This window comes from Microtus pennsylvanicus, chromosome Y, assembly GCF_037038515.1.
Source record: "Microtus pennsylvanicus isolate mMicPen1 chromosome Y, mMicPen1.hap1, whole genome shotgun sequence".
Classification (NCBI taxonomy): Eukaryota; Metazoa; Chordata; class Mammalia; order Rodentia; family Cricetidae; genus Microtus; species Microtus pennsylvanicus.
This window is the reverse complement of record NC_134602.1, coordinates 38,478,461-38,494,857: the sequence shown is the minus strand read 5'-3', so window position 1 is coordinate 38,494,857 and position 16,397 is coordinate 38,478,461. Positions and strand designations below refer to the sequence as shown.

At 41.4% G+C, this 16,397-nt stretch overlaps 1 non-coding gene across 1 annotated transcript; it reads right to left on the bottom strand.

The window, feature by feature from the left end:
• Window positions 1-15,991: 15,991 nt before the first annotated feature.
• Trnak-cuu (transfer RNA lysine (anticodon CUU)) lies at window positions 15,992-16,064 on the bottom strand. Its single transcript has one exon. It is a non-coding gene; the product is annotated as a tRNA-Lys (tRNA).
• Window positions 16,065-16,397: the final 333 nt, after the last annotated feature.

Below are 16,397 nucleotides of genomic sequence, written 5' to 3'. Positions count from 1 at the left end.
CTGAATCTAATGGGCCAGCAGTGTTTAAAAGAATAAAGTTTTTGTGTATTTATTTCAGGCATAACCTTCATGCGGCCGTGGTGCTGGAGACACAGCTTCGCTGCTCAAATAACTACAGAATGGCTTGCAGCCTTGTGGACAACTGAATCCACTGAAAGCCTGAGAAAGCTTGGGAGAGAGTAAAGCATGTTTCCTTGGTAGTAGCAATTTCTCGATCTGCTTTGCTTTCTAGAAGAAAGCAAGGGCTCTCATCTAAAAGAGGCTTGCTGACTCAGCTTCAGCTGCAAAACCCTGCAGCCCTTAAGAGTTCCTGCCACAAAACATTTAAATGGTGTTGATAAATGCCAACTGAATGCTTGTATGTTTTCAGCAGTAGCAGGAAAAAAAACTGTGTTGTTTTAAAATGCCGGCTTTCTGGGCCATCCTGCCTGGGCAAACTCTGACTGTTTGAGGAAGGAGGGCCAGCTACAGAAAGAGGGCTTGAGTGTTGTCTGTTGCAGCCTCTTTGATGGCAAGGACCTTGAAACACTGTAGACTTGTGGCACTGAATGCGGCTCTGTTCGGTACCTCAGCCACAAGGTTGGAATGGCAGAAAGCTAAGGAATGGGCTACATCTGGCCAGCAAAGCCACGGCTTTAGTCCTACTGAGATTGCTTGGTAAATGAAAGACTCATGTGGTCAGAAAAACAGAGAGAGATATTGAGTAAAGAGAGATTCAAAGACAAAGAAAATTTTTAAATGATTTACAGTGTGTTAAAAATATGTGCAGGCTAAAATTTGAAGTTCTTAAAGTTAAAAAAAGGAAGAGAGTTGTTGGGTGTGGTAGTACACACCTGAAAACCCAACACATGAGAGGCAGAGGGAGATTGACCTCTGAACCTTCACGGTGAGGTAGCACACGCCTTTAATCCCAGTGCCTTGAAGGCAGAGACAAACAGATCTTTGTGAGTTCAATGTGTAGTCCATACACCTTTAATACCAATGCCTGAAAGGCAGAGAGAGGCAGATCTCTGAGACTACAAGGACAGACAGGTATACAGAGTTATTCCAGGTCAAAGATACAGAGAACCTGTCTCAAAAGGCAAAAAAATAAAAAAGAAAAATAAACAAAATAGAGGTTAAATTGAAGTGCACAAAGACGGAAAATTCACAGCGAATTTTGATATTGTATGCTATTATGCTCTTTTTGAATCATTTGAATTTTGAGGCAGTAGCAATAGCTGCTAAAAGATGTTTCTTTATAAAAGCTGCTGAAATAATCCAACATAGATATTTTGAAAATGCCTTGACTTTGAAATTTGGATCTAAGGACATGATGCTTTGGAAAGGAGTTTCTATTTTGTTTTCACAGAGGGTGATAGTCTGTGGATGCCTCTATCCTAATATGGTAGGATGGACCACGCCCTACTTAAAGGTTGCTGTGAACACCTTTAAAAAATTGCTTCGCTCAACTGCCAACTGAGATAAATCAATAATGATGCCACCATTCAGCAGGAAGCATTTTGGAGAGAAAAAACTGCACCCACGTTCCCAAATATGGCTTATAAACATTCTTTTACATTTAAAGTGGGATGTGATATAGATATGAATATTTGCATTAGTATAGATTTTGCTTTACTGATAGAGAGTTTAGGTCAATTTTGTTATATGTATATGCATTTTTGATCTTAATTAAGGTATTGTGATTGTGTAGTCCATTTAAAAATATAATGTATATAGGTTATTAATGGATAATCATTAATAATAGTCAAGTTTGTAGTCATGTTAGTTAGATTTTCTAGCTACATAGATATATATATTTCTGTCAGATAGGCATTATTCATATCTCTCTAGACTACAAATCAGGCTATTTAATGTTTTAATACCTTAGGGTTTTTCATGACAGTGAGACACTCTACTCTTGGCAGCACATATCTACTTCAGGAAGAAGATGGGCATCAAAGAGGATCCTTCTGGAGTTTGATAGCCATTTGGGAAAGAAACTGCTCTTGCCTGGATTGTTGCATAAACTGTACACAGAAAACACTCAGAGAGAGGACTACTGAACTTGCCTAAAGGCGAGATGATCTTTTCGTGTTCCTGATTCAGGAAAGGGTCAGCAAAACATTCTTCAAGACAAGCAGATAGTGACTGCCTTTGAAATTTCCTGCTTCATGGAAATGTCTGCTGGAAACTATGGGCCTGTAGGCTGAGGATGGAAACACCAACGGTACAGAGGAACTTTGGGTGACTGTCCAGGCAGCGAGATGTCTCTGTCATTTCTAGAGTTTGAAAATGGCTTACTTTTTGTTTGCTTAGGTAACACTGTATTATTCTGGAGTCTCTGATGGAGTTGATAGTTATAGTTTTCCAATGTTATGATAAAAGATAAAATAGATATAAATATTGTAACTGTAATTCTTGCTTGATAACTGTTTTGTTATATGTAATTTTGCTATGTGAAAGTTAAAGATTTCGTTCTTGTTTAAACAGAAATAGGAGTAATGATGGAGTATATGTCATTGGTTAATTAAATAAAGAAACTGTTTGGCCTGAAAGGTTAGAGCATAGGTGGGTGGAATAAACATAAGAGAATGCTGGGAGGAATAGGAATTGAGCTTAGAGATGCCATGCACCTCTCCCATGGGCAGAAATGGTACCTTGAGGCAGATGGCGATACAGCCAGCCACCAGGTCAGACATGCTAAATCTTTCCTTCTAAGCGCACCTCGTGCTGCAACATACATTATTAGACATGGGTTAAGAGGCTGAAAATAATGGGGCAGGCAGTGTTGAAATGAATAGTTTTGTGTTGTTATTTCGGAGCATAACCTTACAAGGCGGCCCCATGGGGATGCAGCCCTGCTGCTCAAATTTCTACAATCAAGGGGGAAATGGAAGAAGGGAAGAAAGAAGAGATAGAGACAGGGATGAATGGATGAATTCAATCATTCATTGGAAAAATGAGTGAACCAATGAATGAGGAGACCTAGTAGGAAAAAATGTGCTGCATTCCCTCAGAGAGTCAGGTCAAATTAAGGATTGACAAGGTTTTCCACTAAGGAGGAGGCTTATTCCATTTTACCTTCTTTGTGCTCCAGCCCACCCACAAGAGTGATGATGAGGACAGGGAGAAGAAGAGGAGAGGGTGTACCAGAATTCCCTGGTACAATTTCTCACCCAAATTGTAGCCAAATCACCTGACCTGGGACAGCTGATCTACATGCTGGACCCTAACTCCCAGTTTGACAACTCTAACATTTTAACCAAGTTTGTGAAGATGAAGGAACCAAAAATAGCCCAGTTACAGGATGGCAGGTTCCTTACAGGATGGGAGTCAGACATCAGTACCATACTGGTATTTGGCGATTTGATGAGTGTGTGGGGTCTTTGCCAGACTCCACCTAGCATCATGGATTCCCTACTTTACTGATATTATGGAGTTCGGTGCATTCATCATATGTGTGCATGTCACACACTAGTGGGCATCATATGTACATGTTTATCCTGTGTGTGGGTGAGTGTGTTCATGAGTTTTATAGCCCAAGTACTACAGAACATGATCAATGAATGGGAACACTGTTTTCCAGATATGGCAGGGCAATTATTTAAATGAACTGACAAGGGTTGGATGGCATGGATAAGACCTATGAGAGTTCAAGGCATACCGAATCCAGGCATGACAAAGTAGGTGGCAGACAGAATTCTGTCAAAACTAAGTAGGTAGCTTGATGTCCAACTTACTGGAGAAGAGCAACTTAGCGGAGACACTTTTCACTAAGCAACATGCTCTAGTGGAGATCAAACATCCTTTGACTTACAGCCAGTACGAATTAAACCATTCATCAAATGAAACCTAATTTTCTCTGATTTTGAGTATACATTTGTGTCCCTTCCTGATTAATCTACTCTTTATCCTCTTAAGTCCATATACCTCACGCTGATAGCGGTCACATCTTTCCATTTGACATGGTTTTCCCTCAAGCTTCATACCGCCCCGAGATCATACAACTTTTTGTCCCCTCTCCACTGCTTCCTTGACAGCCATCTTGTCCTTTACCACACCACGCATCCCCAGTCCTTTACTCTCCAAGGGGAAAAGACCATAAATCCTGCTTTGTTTTAAGGCATGTATTTCTGTGATGCCCCATCCACCAAACACAAACCATCATTGACCAAATAACACAACATGTTAACAAATTTTTATTCTTTGAGAAAGAATAATCCATTGGAAAAGATACCAGGATTCATAGAAGACCTGAGGTATCTCTGAAAAAACACATTCCCAAGGAGAGAATTAAGTCTGCCCCTCAAAATTTGAGAATTTCACTTTAACAGATCTTTACCAAATCATAGACATAGATGTGGAAGTCATTATCAAACTTGATGAAATACACAGAAGTTTTGTTGGGAACTTGGCAAATAATTTTACCTATCACTTGGGTTCCATCTTTTTTGTTGTACTGCACTCTTTTGCCCTCCAAGGAATCCCTGCCTAATTCCAAAGTCACCTCTACTGGAGGACATTCAGGCGTGATGTGGAGGTTGCCTTCAATGGAATCATCATGATGGTGGTAAAGGTACAGGACCGGATCATTCTCGTTGACAATGTAGAAACAGGTCGTTATGGCCTGCACCTCATCTGGGACCACGCCACTCCACTCTTCCTTAGAGCCTGGCATGATGTGGAGGTTGCCTTCCAGGTAGTCATCCAGGAGGTGGTAAATGTACAAGACCGGATCTTTCTTGTAGGTAATATAAAACCAGGTCTTCATGATTGGCACCTCTTCTAGGACCATCCCGTTCCAGTCATTCTTAGAGCCATTTGTGCCCATGAATGTATGTTTCACTGCTCTGCCAACTATGGTGTTTGAGAGATGAGTGTCTGTCACCTGAGGAAATGGCACATTATTAGGCAGGATCTTCAGGTTTAAAATCCTTTCATCACTATGAAGCTCCAAGCCATAGACACAATCAATCCCATCATATTTCAACAAATAGAGAGAGGGATATGTTGGCAGTTGATCTAGAATGATGGCTTTCCAATGGGTGACTGGTTCATTGGCTTCCTTCCAGCCATGAGAAATTCTGCAGCCAACAATATTCTCCAGGGCCTGAAAAGGCTCACTAAGTTTTTGCTTCTGGAGCGATGGCCGATTCTTCTTCTGGAGATGTGGCATGCAACTCATACTAAAAGGCATCTTCATCATGGTGGGAGACTTTCTGAGATAGGCCACAGCACTCCTGTTCCACTGTCTCTTGGCTCTGTTTCTGTGCTTGGGCTTCATAGCTGCCAATCTCTGCATAGGAAGAACTCTTCAGTTTAAATCAGACACAAAGTGGTTTCGTCCACCATAAGTGCCTGCAAGGATAAGAAGGTGAGGATGTGAGGTCAAGGCTCTTTTTAGGAATAACTTTGGAGCAGGTGAAAAAGGCAGGGCTGAATAGATTTGGATACCTAAATGGAATATGTTCTTAAGAAATTAATAGGAAAAGTATCAAACTCTTGTCTACAGCACAGTATATGTGTATCAGAGATATATTCCTGCTGCAAAATGCAATTGACCTCTACTGAGAAACCTACTTCCTGACTTACTATATCAATGAGAGAGGAAGCTATGCCTATACCTAAAGTGAGAAAGAAATATCTGAACAGATGGCAAAGAATTCAAAGAACAGCCACTCCTCTCCTTACCACTCAAGCTACTGGTTAGTTGGCTTATCTATAACCACCGGCTCAGGTCATGGCACTCCAGTCCACTGGCTCTCTCTAATGTGTCTCCTGATCCAGATCCAGGTGGATTACATAAAGATATTCTGTATCTTCATTAGAGAAGTGAATACTGTGAGTCAAACTGCCAAAAGAAAGAAACATTAATCTGTGCAACAGCACCTATTATAAATAATTATCTTTAAAACACATATGGACAAAGAGGATCTTTGCCATTTAAGTGGACTGAGGAATTGGACATTTTTAGCAAAGATAGAGTGGGGAGAATACTGACATTAACCGTCCCCCGCTATCAAATATAGGAGCTGTTAACAACATAAATTTTGGACCCAGAGCAGATTTGAAAGAAACCTTTCTTTGACTACAGAGGTCCTAGTTGCTTCCTAAACATATTTACCAAAAGAAAATATCTTGGCTCTCTAGATTCCAACTTCTGGAAATTCGTTTGAACTGTTGTGGAGCCCAAGACCTGAAATGACCTCCTCAGCCACCTTGAAGATAGTAAGCCCACCTTCACAGAAGACTAATGCTTCATGTGGAACAGAGTTGCCACCCCCAACCAAAGCTTTGTGACATCATCAAGGCCCTACTTATGTCATAAAACTCCTCCTAGCCAGGTTTCTTCCCTACTAACCCCCAGAAATATCCAGCATACAGGTCCTAAAATGCTGCTCATACAGCCCCATGAAGACCCAAAATAAAATCCCCAATCTTCTTCCCAATTACATGAGTCATATTTTCGAAGTACTCAACCTTTTTATGTGTTTTGTTTTTTCTGTAAAATAATTTTTGGTCTGAGTCAACAACTCACATGAATGTTTTTTTTTTCCTAACTCCAATGTTCTCATTGGTTATTTTCTATTGATTTTTCCATTACTTCATAATAATAATTATCAAACTTTCCACTTCTCTTCCTCCTCCCACATTCTTCTTGCTCCGCAAATAAACCTCTCCACTCAAACACCAGTCCAAATAGAGGGCAGGGTACTTTGAGCTGTGGGAAGTCCAAGCCCACCCTTCATCCATCCAGATTTAGCAAGGTATGCATCCACAAAATATATGATCACAAAAAGCCAGTGTATGATATGCAGACAATTGCAAGTGCCATTATCTTTGGCTTCTCCGTCTGCCCCAATTGTCAGCCACATTCACAGCTTCCAGTTTGATCCCATGTTCTTTCATTCCCAGGTCACTGGATTAGTTGAAATCCCCTTAGTTCAGGCACAGTGTCTCATAGTGTGGACCAAGCCCTTATATTCCTGACATCCTTGCTCTTTTTCTCCATCCATCTGCTCTTCCACTGGAGCTTGGAAGCTCCATCTAGTTTTCTGATTTTGATCTCCATCATTTGCCAAACAAAAGTTCCATGGTGGTTTTCAAGATAGTCAGTCATCAGTCTGACTATGGGACAAGGCACACATAGTTCCTAGGGATATGTCACAGTGCGGTCAACTTCTCCTCCCGGCTTAAGTACCTAGAGAGGGTCACCCTATGGCCTTCTGAGAACCACTCGAGAGATATCGATCTTGACATCCCCAGAATGGCCCCATAAATTGAGATATCATCAGTGTATGTGCATTAACTTGTGTGTGCTTGTGTGTGTGTATTTAAATCACAATAACAAATGGATTGTAACATTGAAGTTTCTTCTCATCTTAGAAGAATATTTGCTACAGAAACACTCTCACAGTAATAGTGAGAGTGTAAACTATCTAAGAAAGGAGAAATAACTGGAGGAATCCCCCAGGAGTTAGGCTCAGTGTCCCAGGAATTACGCCCAAGGAAAGTCAATGAACTCAGTGATGGAAGATAAAACCCAGCCTAAATAAAACTCTAAATCATTTAGGTGGAACATGAGATACTCTTACAACAGTTACAAGAGGTCTAAAATGCCTGGACTGGAACATAAGGGGAACACAATGACGTGGAGCTGAGAGTGCATGCCAAAACTGATTGGATCTGGCAAAAATTAGGTAAGCATACCAAGGAAACCACCAGTGGGACAAAACCCTAAGAAATCTGTATGACAACATATCATGTTGAACATAATGAGATTTATAGACAAAGGAAAGATCTTAATTATGTCACTGTCACACAGGTGATGATGAACCAGTTACATCGGTGTTTAAGATAACCTGTCAATTCTGTCTAGCCAGTTACAAGGAAATTTGCATAATTGCACAGATTAACTATCAGCATCATTTACTGCACAATCAAAGGCAAAGCAAAGAAATCATAGACATGTTGTTGAATGCTGATGATGTTATTGGGAGTTTTGATGGGTTTTTTTCTCAAAGGGAAATCATCGGTGACTCTCATGCATGAAGCAGATCCTTTCTCTGTGATGTTTCCTGAATAGCCACTGAGATACCAGCCCATTGAGTTGTGGTCTCTCTCTCTTTTGAAAAGCAACTTCTACCTTCAGCTTGATCTCTTGCTTGAGCTTCCCTTCCGGCTACTAGGCTCCTTTTCTGATCCTGCAGAGGGCAGCTTCCCTTCCGGCTACTAGGCTCCTTTTCTGATCCTGCAGAGGGCTTTTGTCAGGGATTGTGATCTCTAAGTTTTTCCCCTTTCAAGAACTAATCATTCTATTAATCACAATTCTAAACTGCTGTGGGAGTTTGTTTGTGACTTATGCCTTCACATGTGATACAAGCGACCTGTGTGTATAGGGTCTTCTCTCTGTTCATGTGGGGAAGGCATGGCAGCAGGAGTAGATGGCTGCTCATTCTCTGTAAGGAAATCAGTAAACAGTGGGCACCAAGTACAAGGATGTCCTGAAATATTAAGTCTTGTCCTTTCAAGGCCCCAAAGCCTCCAGCTAGGTTCAGGGTCACGACAATCTCCAAAACCCACCGAGCATGAAGTATTCAGAACCAGAAGCCTGTGTGTGCCATATCACATAAATTCATCGTGAGTACACCTATCTGTTTTTTTTTAATTCTAAATTATTTTCTCCCATCAGAACGATCTATATTACCAATAAACCAAATTTGCTGCATCTTTGGTGTCCTAGAATTGCTTTAAATTGTTGCTGGGACAGTCTTACAAACCTTCCTGTGCTGTTACGAGACCTTAAGGAGACAGCACTTATTTCAGAAATCAAAGGCAGTTGGGTTCAATTCTATGGTTAGCTGTTAGCTAGACACTGGAAGGATGGATTTGACTAAGAAAGGGAGACAGCATACATGGAGGCAGGTAACCTTTCCTTTGCAAAATGACCCATTTTGAGGCCTTACTTCAGGCTCTTCTCTTCTCCTAATCTTGGTTTCTTTATTAGTTTAGGAGAAGAATTAAAACTCCATTTACAGTATCTGTGAACCCGAATGAGTTAAGTATGTGTGACCAACTGGATGTCTGCCTGTCTGTCAACAGGGCCAGAGTTCAGGGGCATCTGATGCATAGCACAGGAATGTCAGCCATCAATCTCTGGTCCACTTAACTCTACAGCATTAGAGTTGTCATGGTTGCTCATCTGATCTTCCTCATATGATCTCCATCCACAGAGATGTCAGAAAAATCCTCCCCTGAGAGTGCAAGTTCTTTACAAATGAAAGATTATACAACAGAAGACACATGGGAGATTTATATGGGCAAGCTGTTGAAAGGATAAAGTGACAGAAGAAGTTTATTGATTAATTAAAGAAAGAATCCGCTTCAGCTGATAGGTTAGAACATAGGTAGGTGGAGTAAACAAAATAGAATGCCGGGAGGAAGAGGTAGTGAGCTCAGAGAAGCCATGCTCCCCTCTCCCCGGCAGATGCCATAGCTCTGCTCTCTGAGGCTGATGTCGATGCAGCCAGCCACCATGTCAGACATGCTGAATTTTTCCTGGTAAGTGCAACTCGTTATACTACACTGATTATTAGAAATGGGTTAAAATGCTGAATCTCATTGGCCAGCAGTGTTTAAAAGAATAAAGTTTTGGTGTATTTATTTCAGGCATAACCTTCATGCGGTCGTGGTGCTGGGGACACAGCCTCGCTGCTCAAATAACGACAGAATGGCTTGCAGCCTTGTGGACAACTGAATCCACTGAAAGCCTGAGAAAGCTTGGGAAAGAGTAAAGCATGTTTTCTTGGTAGCAGCGATTTCTCGGTCTGCTCTGCTTGCTAGAAGAAAGCAAGGGCTCTCATCTAAAAGAGGCTTGCTGACTGAGCTTCAGCTGCAAAACCCTGCAGCCCTTAAGAGGTCCTGCCACAAAACATTTAAATGGTGTTGATAAAAGCCAACTGAATGCTTGTATGTTTTCAGCAGTAGCAGGAAAAAAAAACTGTGTTGTTTTAAAATGCCAGATTTCTGGGCCATCCTGCCTGGGCAAACTCTGACTGTTTGAGGAAGGAGGGCCAGCTACAGAAAGAGGGCTTGAGTGTTGTCTGTTGCAGCCTCTTTGATGGCAAGGACCTTGAAACACTGTAGACTTGTGGCACTGAATGCGGCTCTGTTCGGTACCTCAGCCACAAGGTTGGAATGGCAGAAAGCTAAGGAATGGGCTACATCTGGCCAGCAAAGCCACGGCTTTATTCCTACTGAGATTGCTTGGTAAATGAGAGACTCATGTGGTCAGAGAAACAGAGAGAGAAATAGAGTAAAGAGAGATTCAAAGACAAAGAAAATTTTTAAATGATTTACAGTGTGTTAAAAATATGTGCAGGCTAAAATTTGAAGTTCTTAAAGTTAAAAAAAGGAAGAGAGTTGTTGGGTGTGGTAGCACACACCTGTAAACACAACACATGGTAGGCAGAGGGAGATTGACCTCTGTACCTTCAGGGTGAGGTAGCACACGCCTTTAATCCCAGTGCCTTGAAGGCAGAGACAAACAGATCTTTGTGAGTTCAATGTGTAGTAGCATACACCTTTAATCCCAATGCCTGAAAGGCAGAGAGAGGCAGATCTCTGAGACTTCAAGGACAGACAGGTATACAGAGTTATTCCAGGTCAAAGATACAGAGAACCTGTCTCAAAAGGCAAAAAATAAAAAGGAAAAATAAACAAAATAGAGGTTAAATTGAAGCGCACAAAGATGGAAAATTCACAGCGAATTTTGATATGGTATGCTATTATGCTCTTTTTGAATCATTTGAATTTTGAGGCAGTAGCAATAGCTGCTAAAAGATGTTTCTTTATAAAAGCTGCTGAAATAATCCAACATAGATATTTTGAAAATGCCTTGACTTTGAAATTTGGATCTAAGGACATGATGCTTTGGAAAGGAATTTCTATTTTGTTTTCACAGAGAGTGATAGTCTGTGGATGCCTCTATCCTAATATTGTAGGATGGACCACGCCCTACTTAAAGGTTGCTGTGAACACCTTTAAAAATTTGCTTCGCTCAACTGCCAACTGAGATAAATCAATATAGATGCCACCATTCAGCAGGAAGCATTTTGGAGAGAAGAAACTGCACCCACGTTCCCAAATATGGCTTATAAACGTTCTTTTACATTTAAAGTGGGATGTGATATAGATATGAATATTTGCATTAGTATAGATTTTGCTTTACTGATAGAGATTTTAGGTCAATTTTGTTATATGTATATGCATTTTTGATCTCAATTAAGGTATTGTGATTGTGTAGTTCATTTAAAAATATAATGTATATAGGTTATTAATGGATAATCATTAATAATAGTCAAGTTTGTAGTCATGTTAGTTAGATTTTCTAGCTACATAGATATATATATATTTCAGTCAGATAGGCATTATTCATAACTCTCTAGACTACAAAATAAGCTATTTAATGTTTTATTACCTTAGGGTTTTTCATGACAGTGAGACACTCTACTCTTGGCAGCACATATCTACTTCAGGAAGAAGATGGGCATCACAGAGGATCCTTATGGAGTTTGATAGCCATTTGGGGAAGAAACTGCTCTTGCCTGGATTGTTGCATAAACTGTACACAGAAAACACTCAGAGAGAGGACTACTGAACTTGCCTAAAGGTGAGATGATCTTTTCGTGTTCTTGATTCAGGGAAGGGTCAGCAAAACATTCTTCAAGACAAGCAGATAGTGACTGCCTTTGAAATTTCCTGCTTCATGGAAATGTCTGCTGGAAACTATGGGCCTGTAGGCTGAGGATGGAAACACCAACGGTACAGAGGAACTTTGGGTGACTGTCCAGGCAGCGAGATGTCTCTGTCATTTCTAGAGTTTGAAAATGGCTTACTTTTTGTTTGCTTAGGTAATACTGTATTATTCTGGAGTCTCTGATGGAGTTGAAGAAGAGATAGATAGTTATAGTTTTCCATTGTTATGATAAAAGATAAAATAGATATAAATATTGTAACTGTAATTCTTGCTTGATAACTGTTTTGTTATATGTAATTTTGCTATGTTAAAGTTAAAGATTCCGATCTTGTTAAAACAGAAATAGGAGTAATGATGGAGTATAGGTCATTGGTTAATTAAATAAAGAAACTGTTTGGCCTGAAAGGTTAGAACATAGGTGGGTGGAATAAACATAAGAGAATGCTGGGAGGAATAGGAATTGAGCTTAGAGATGCCATGCACCTCTCCCATGGGCAGAAATGGTAGCTCTGCACTCTGAGGCAGATGGCGATACAGCCAGCCACCAGGTCAGACATGCTAAATCTTTCCTTCTAAGCACAACTCGTGCTGCAACATACATTATTAGACATGGGTTAAGAGGCTGAAAATAATGGGGCAGGCAGTGTTGAAATGAATAGTTTTGTGTTGTTATTTCGGAGCATAACCTTACAAGGCGGCCCCATGGGGATGCAGCCCTGCTGCTCAAATTTCTACAATCAAGGGTGAAATGGAAGAAGGGAAGAAAGAAGATAGAGAGACAGGGAAGAATGGATGAATTCAATCATTCATTGGAAAAATGAGTGAACCAATGAATGACGAGACCTAGTAGGAAAAAATGTGCTGCATTCCCTCAGAGAGACAGGTCAAATTAAGGATTGACAAGGTTTTCCACTAAGGAGGAGGCTTATTCCATTTTACCTTCTTTGTGCTCCAGGCCCACCCACAAGAGTGATGATGAGGACAGGGAGAAGAAGAGGAGAGGGTGTACCAGAATTCCCTGGTACAATTTCTCACCCAAATTGTAGCCAAATCACCTGACCTGGGACAGCTGATCTACATGCTGGACCCTAACTCCCAGTTTGACAACTCTAACATTTTAACCAAGTTTGTGAAGATGAAGGAACCAAAAAAGGCCAGTTACAGGACGGCAGGTTCCTTACAGGATGGGAGTCAGACATCAGTACCATACTGGTATTTGGCGGTTTGATGGGTGTGTGGGGTCTTTTCCAGACTCCACCTAGCATCATGGATTCCCTACTTTACTGATATTATGGAGTTCGGTGCATTCATCATATGTGTGCATGTCACACACTAGTGGGCATCATATGTACATGTTTATCCTGTGTGTGGGTGAGTGTGTTCATGAGTTTTATAGCCCAAGTACTACAGAACATGATCAATGAAAGGGAACACTGTTTTCCAGATATGGCAGGGCAATTATTTAAATGAACTGACAAGGGTTGGATGGCATGGATAAGACCTATGAGAGTTCAAGGCATACCGAATCCAGGCATGACAAAGTAGGTGGCAGACAGAATTCTGGCAAAACTAAGTAGGTAGCTTGATGTAACTTGCTGGAGAAGAGCAACTGAGCGGAGACACTTTACACTAAGCAACATGCTCTAGTGGAGATCAAACATCCTTTGACTTACAGCCAGTATGAATTAAACCATTCATCAAATGAAACCTAATTTTCTCTGATTTTGAGTATACATTTGTGTCCCGTCCTGATTAATCTACTCTTTATCCTCTTAAGTCCCAATACCTCACGCTGATATTGGTCAAATCTTTTCATTTGACATGGTTTTCCCTCAAGCTTCATACCGCCCCGAGATCATACAACTTTTTGTCCCCTCTCCACTGCTTCCTTGACAGCCATCTTGTCCTTTACCACACCACGCATCCCCATTCCTTTACTCTCCAAGGGGAAAAGACCATAAATCCTGCTTTGTTTTGAGGCATGTATTTCTGTGATGCCCCATCCACCAAACACAAACCATCATTGACCAAATAACACAACATGTTAACAAATTTTTATTCTTTGAGAAAGAATAATCCATTGGAAAAGATACCAGGATTCATAGAAGACCTGAGGTATCTCTGAAAAAACACATTCCCAAAGAGAGCATTAAGTCTGCCCCTCAAAATTTGAGAATTTCACTTTAACAGATCTTCACCAAATCATAGACATAGATATGGAAGTCATTATCAAACTTGATGAAATACACAGAAGGTTTGTTGGGAACTTGGCAAATAATTTTACCTATCTCTTGGGTTCCATCTTTTTTGTTGTACTGCACTCTTTTGCCCTCCAAGGAATCCCTGCCTATGATCACAAAAATATGATCACAAAAAGCCAGTGTATGATATGCAGACAATTGCAAGTGCCATTATCTTTGGCTTCTCCGTCTGCCCCAATTGTCAGCCACATTCAGAGCTTCCAGTTTGATCCCATGTTCTTTCATTCCCAGGTCACTGGATTAGTTGAAATCCCCTTAGTTCAGGCACAGTGTCTCATAGTGTGGACCAAGCCCTTATATTCCTGACATCCTTGCTCTTTTTCTCCATCCATCTGCTCTTCCACTGGAGCTTGGAAGCTCCATCTAGTTTTCTGATTTTGACCCTGACTTGATCTCCATCATTTGCCAAACAAAAGTTCCATGGTGGTTTTCAAGATAGTCAATCATCAGTCTGACTATGGGACAAGGCACACATAGTTCCTAGGGACATTTCACAGTGCGGTCAACCTCTCCTCCCTGCTTAAGTACCTAGAGAGGGTCACCCTATGGCCTTCTGAGAACCACTCGAGAGATATCGATCTTGACATCCCCAGAATGGCCCCATAAATTGAGATATCATCAGTGTATGTGCATTAACTTGTGTGTGTTTGTGTGTGTGTATTTAAATCACAATAACAAATGGATTGTAATATTGATGTTTCTTCTCATCTTGAGAAGAATATTTGCTACAGAAACACTCTCACAGTAATAGTGAGAGTGTAAACTATCTAAGAAAGGAGATATAACTGGAGGAATCCCCCAGGAGTTAGGCTCAGTGTCCCAGGAATTACGCCCAAGGAAAGTCAATGAACTCAGTGATGCAAGATAAAACCCAGCCTAAATAAAACCCTAAATCATTTAGGTGGAACATGAGATACTCTTACAACAGTTACAAGAGGTCTAAAATGCCTGGACAGGAACATAAGGGGAACACAATGACGTGGAGCTGAGAGTGCATGGCAAAACTGATTGGATCTGGCAAAAATTATGTAAGCATACCAAGGAAACCACCAGTGGGACAAAACCCTAAGAAATCTGTATGACAGCATATCATGTTGAACATAATGAGATTTATAGACAAAGGAAAGATCTTAATTATGTCACTGTCACACAGGTGATGATGAACCAGTTCCATCGTAGAGTGACTCCCTGCTGTGTTTAAGATAACCTGTCAATTCTGTCTAGTCAGTTACAAGGAAATTTGCATTAATTGCACAGATTAACTATCAGCATCATTTACTGCACAATCAAAGGCAAGGCAAAGAAATCATAGACATGTTGTTGAATGCTGATGATGTTATTGGGAGTTTTGATGGGCTTTTTCTTAAAGGGAAATCATCGGTGACTCTCATGCATGAAGCAGATCCTTTCTCTGTGATGTTTCCTGAATAGCCACTGAGATACCAGCCCATTGAGTTGTGGTCTCTCTCTCTTTTAAAAAGCAACTTCTACCTTCAGCTTGATCTCTTGCTTGAGCTTCCCTTCCGGCTACTAGGCTCCTTTTCTGATCCTGCAGAGGGCTTTTGTAAGGTGATGTGGGAGTGTCATATATCAATCTGTTGATTTCATTGGCTAAGCAATAAAGGAACTGCCTCGGCCCATTTCATTGGTTAGAAGATAGGTGGGAGGAGTAGACAGAACAGAATGCCAGGAGGAAGAGGAAGTGAGGTCAGACTCCGCAGCTCTGCTCTCCGGAGCAGACGCAGGAGAGACGCCATGCTACCTGCTCCAGGGAAGACGCACGCTATGAAGCTCCAACCCAGGATGGACGTAGGCTAGAATCTTCCCGGTATGCGCCCCTAGGGGCGCTACACAGATGGTTAGAAATGGGCCAGAGCAGTGTTTAAAAGAATACAGTGTCCGTGTAATTATTTGGGGCATAAGCTAGCCGAGCCAGGCGGCTGGGCATTTGGGGACGCAACCCTGCCGCCGTCCATATTACTACAAATGGCGCCCAACGTGGGGCTCGAACCCACGACCCTGGGATTAAGAGTCCCATGCTCTACCGACTGAGCTAGCCGGGCCAGGCGGCTGGGGATTTGGGGACGCAACCCTGCCGCCGTCCATATTACTACAAATGACGCCCAGACGTGTGGCTAACTGAGTCCACAGAAAGCCTGAGAAAGCTTAGAAAAGAATAGAGTAAAGCATGTTTCTTACGGCAATTTCTTGGGTCTGCTCTACTTGCTAGAGGCAAGCAAGCGCCTCATCTAAGAGAGGCTTCCTGACTCAGCTTCAGCTGCAAAGCCTGCAGCTCATTAAGAGGTCGTTTAGTGGTCTGAATCTGTCCTATTGTGAATCTGCAATTTTTTACTATCCAGGAGCACTTTTGATTTGCGCCTTTAAATCACTAGGCG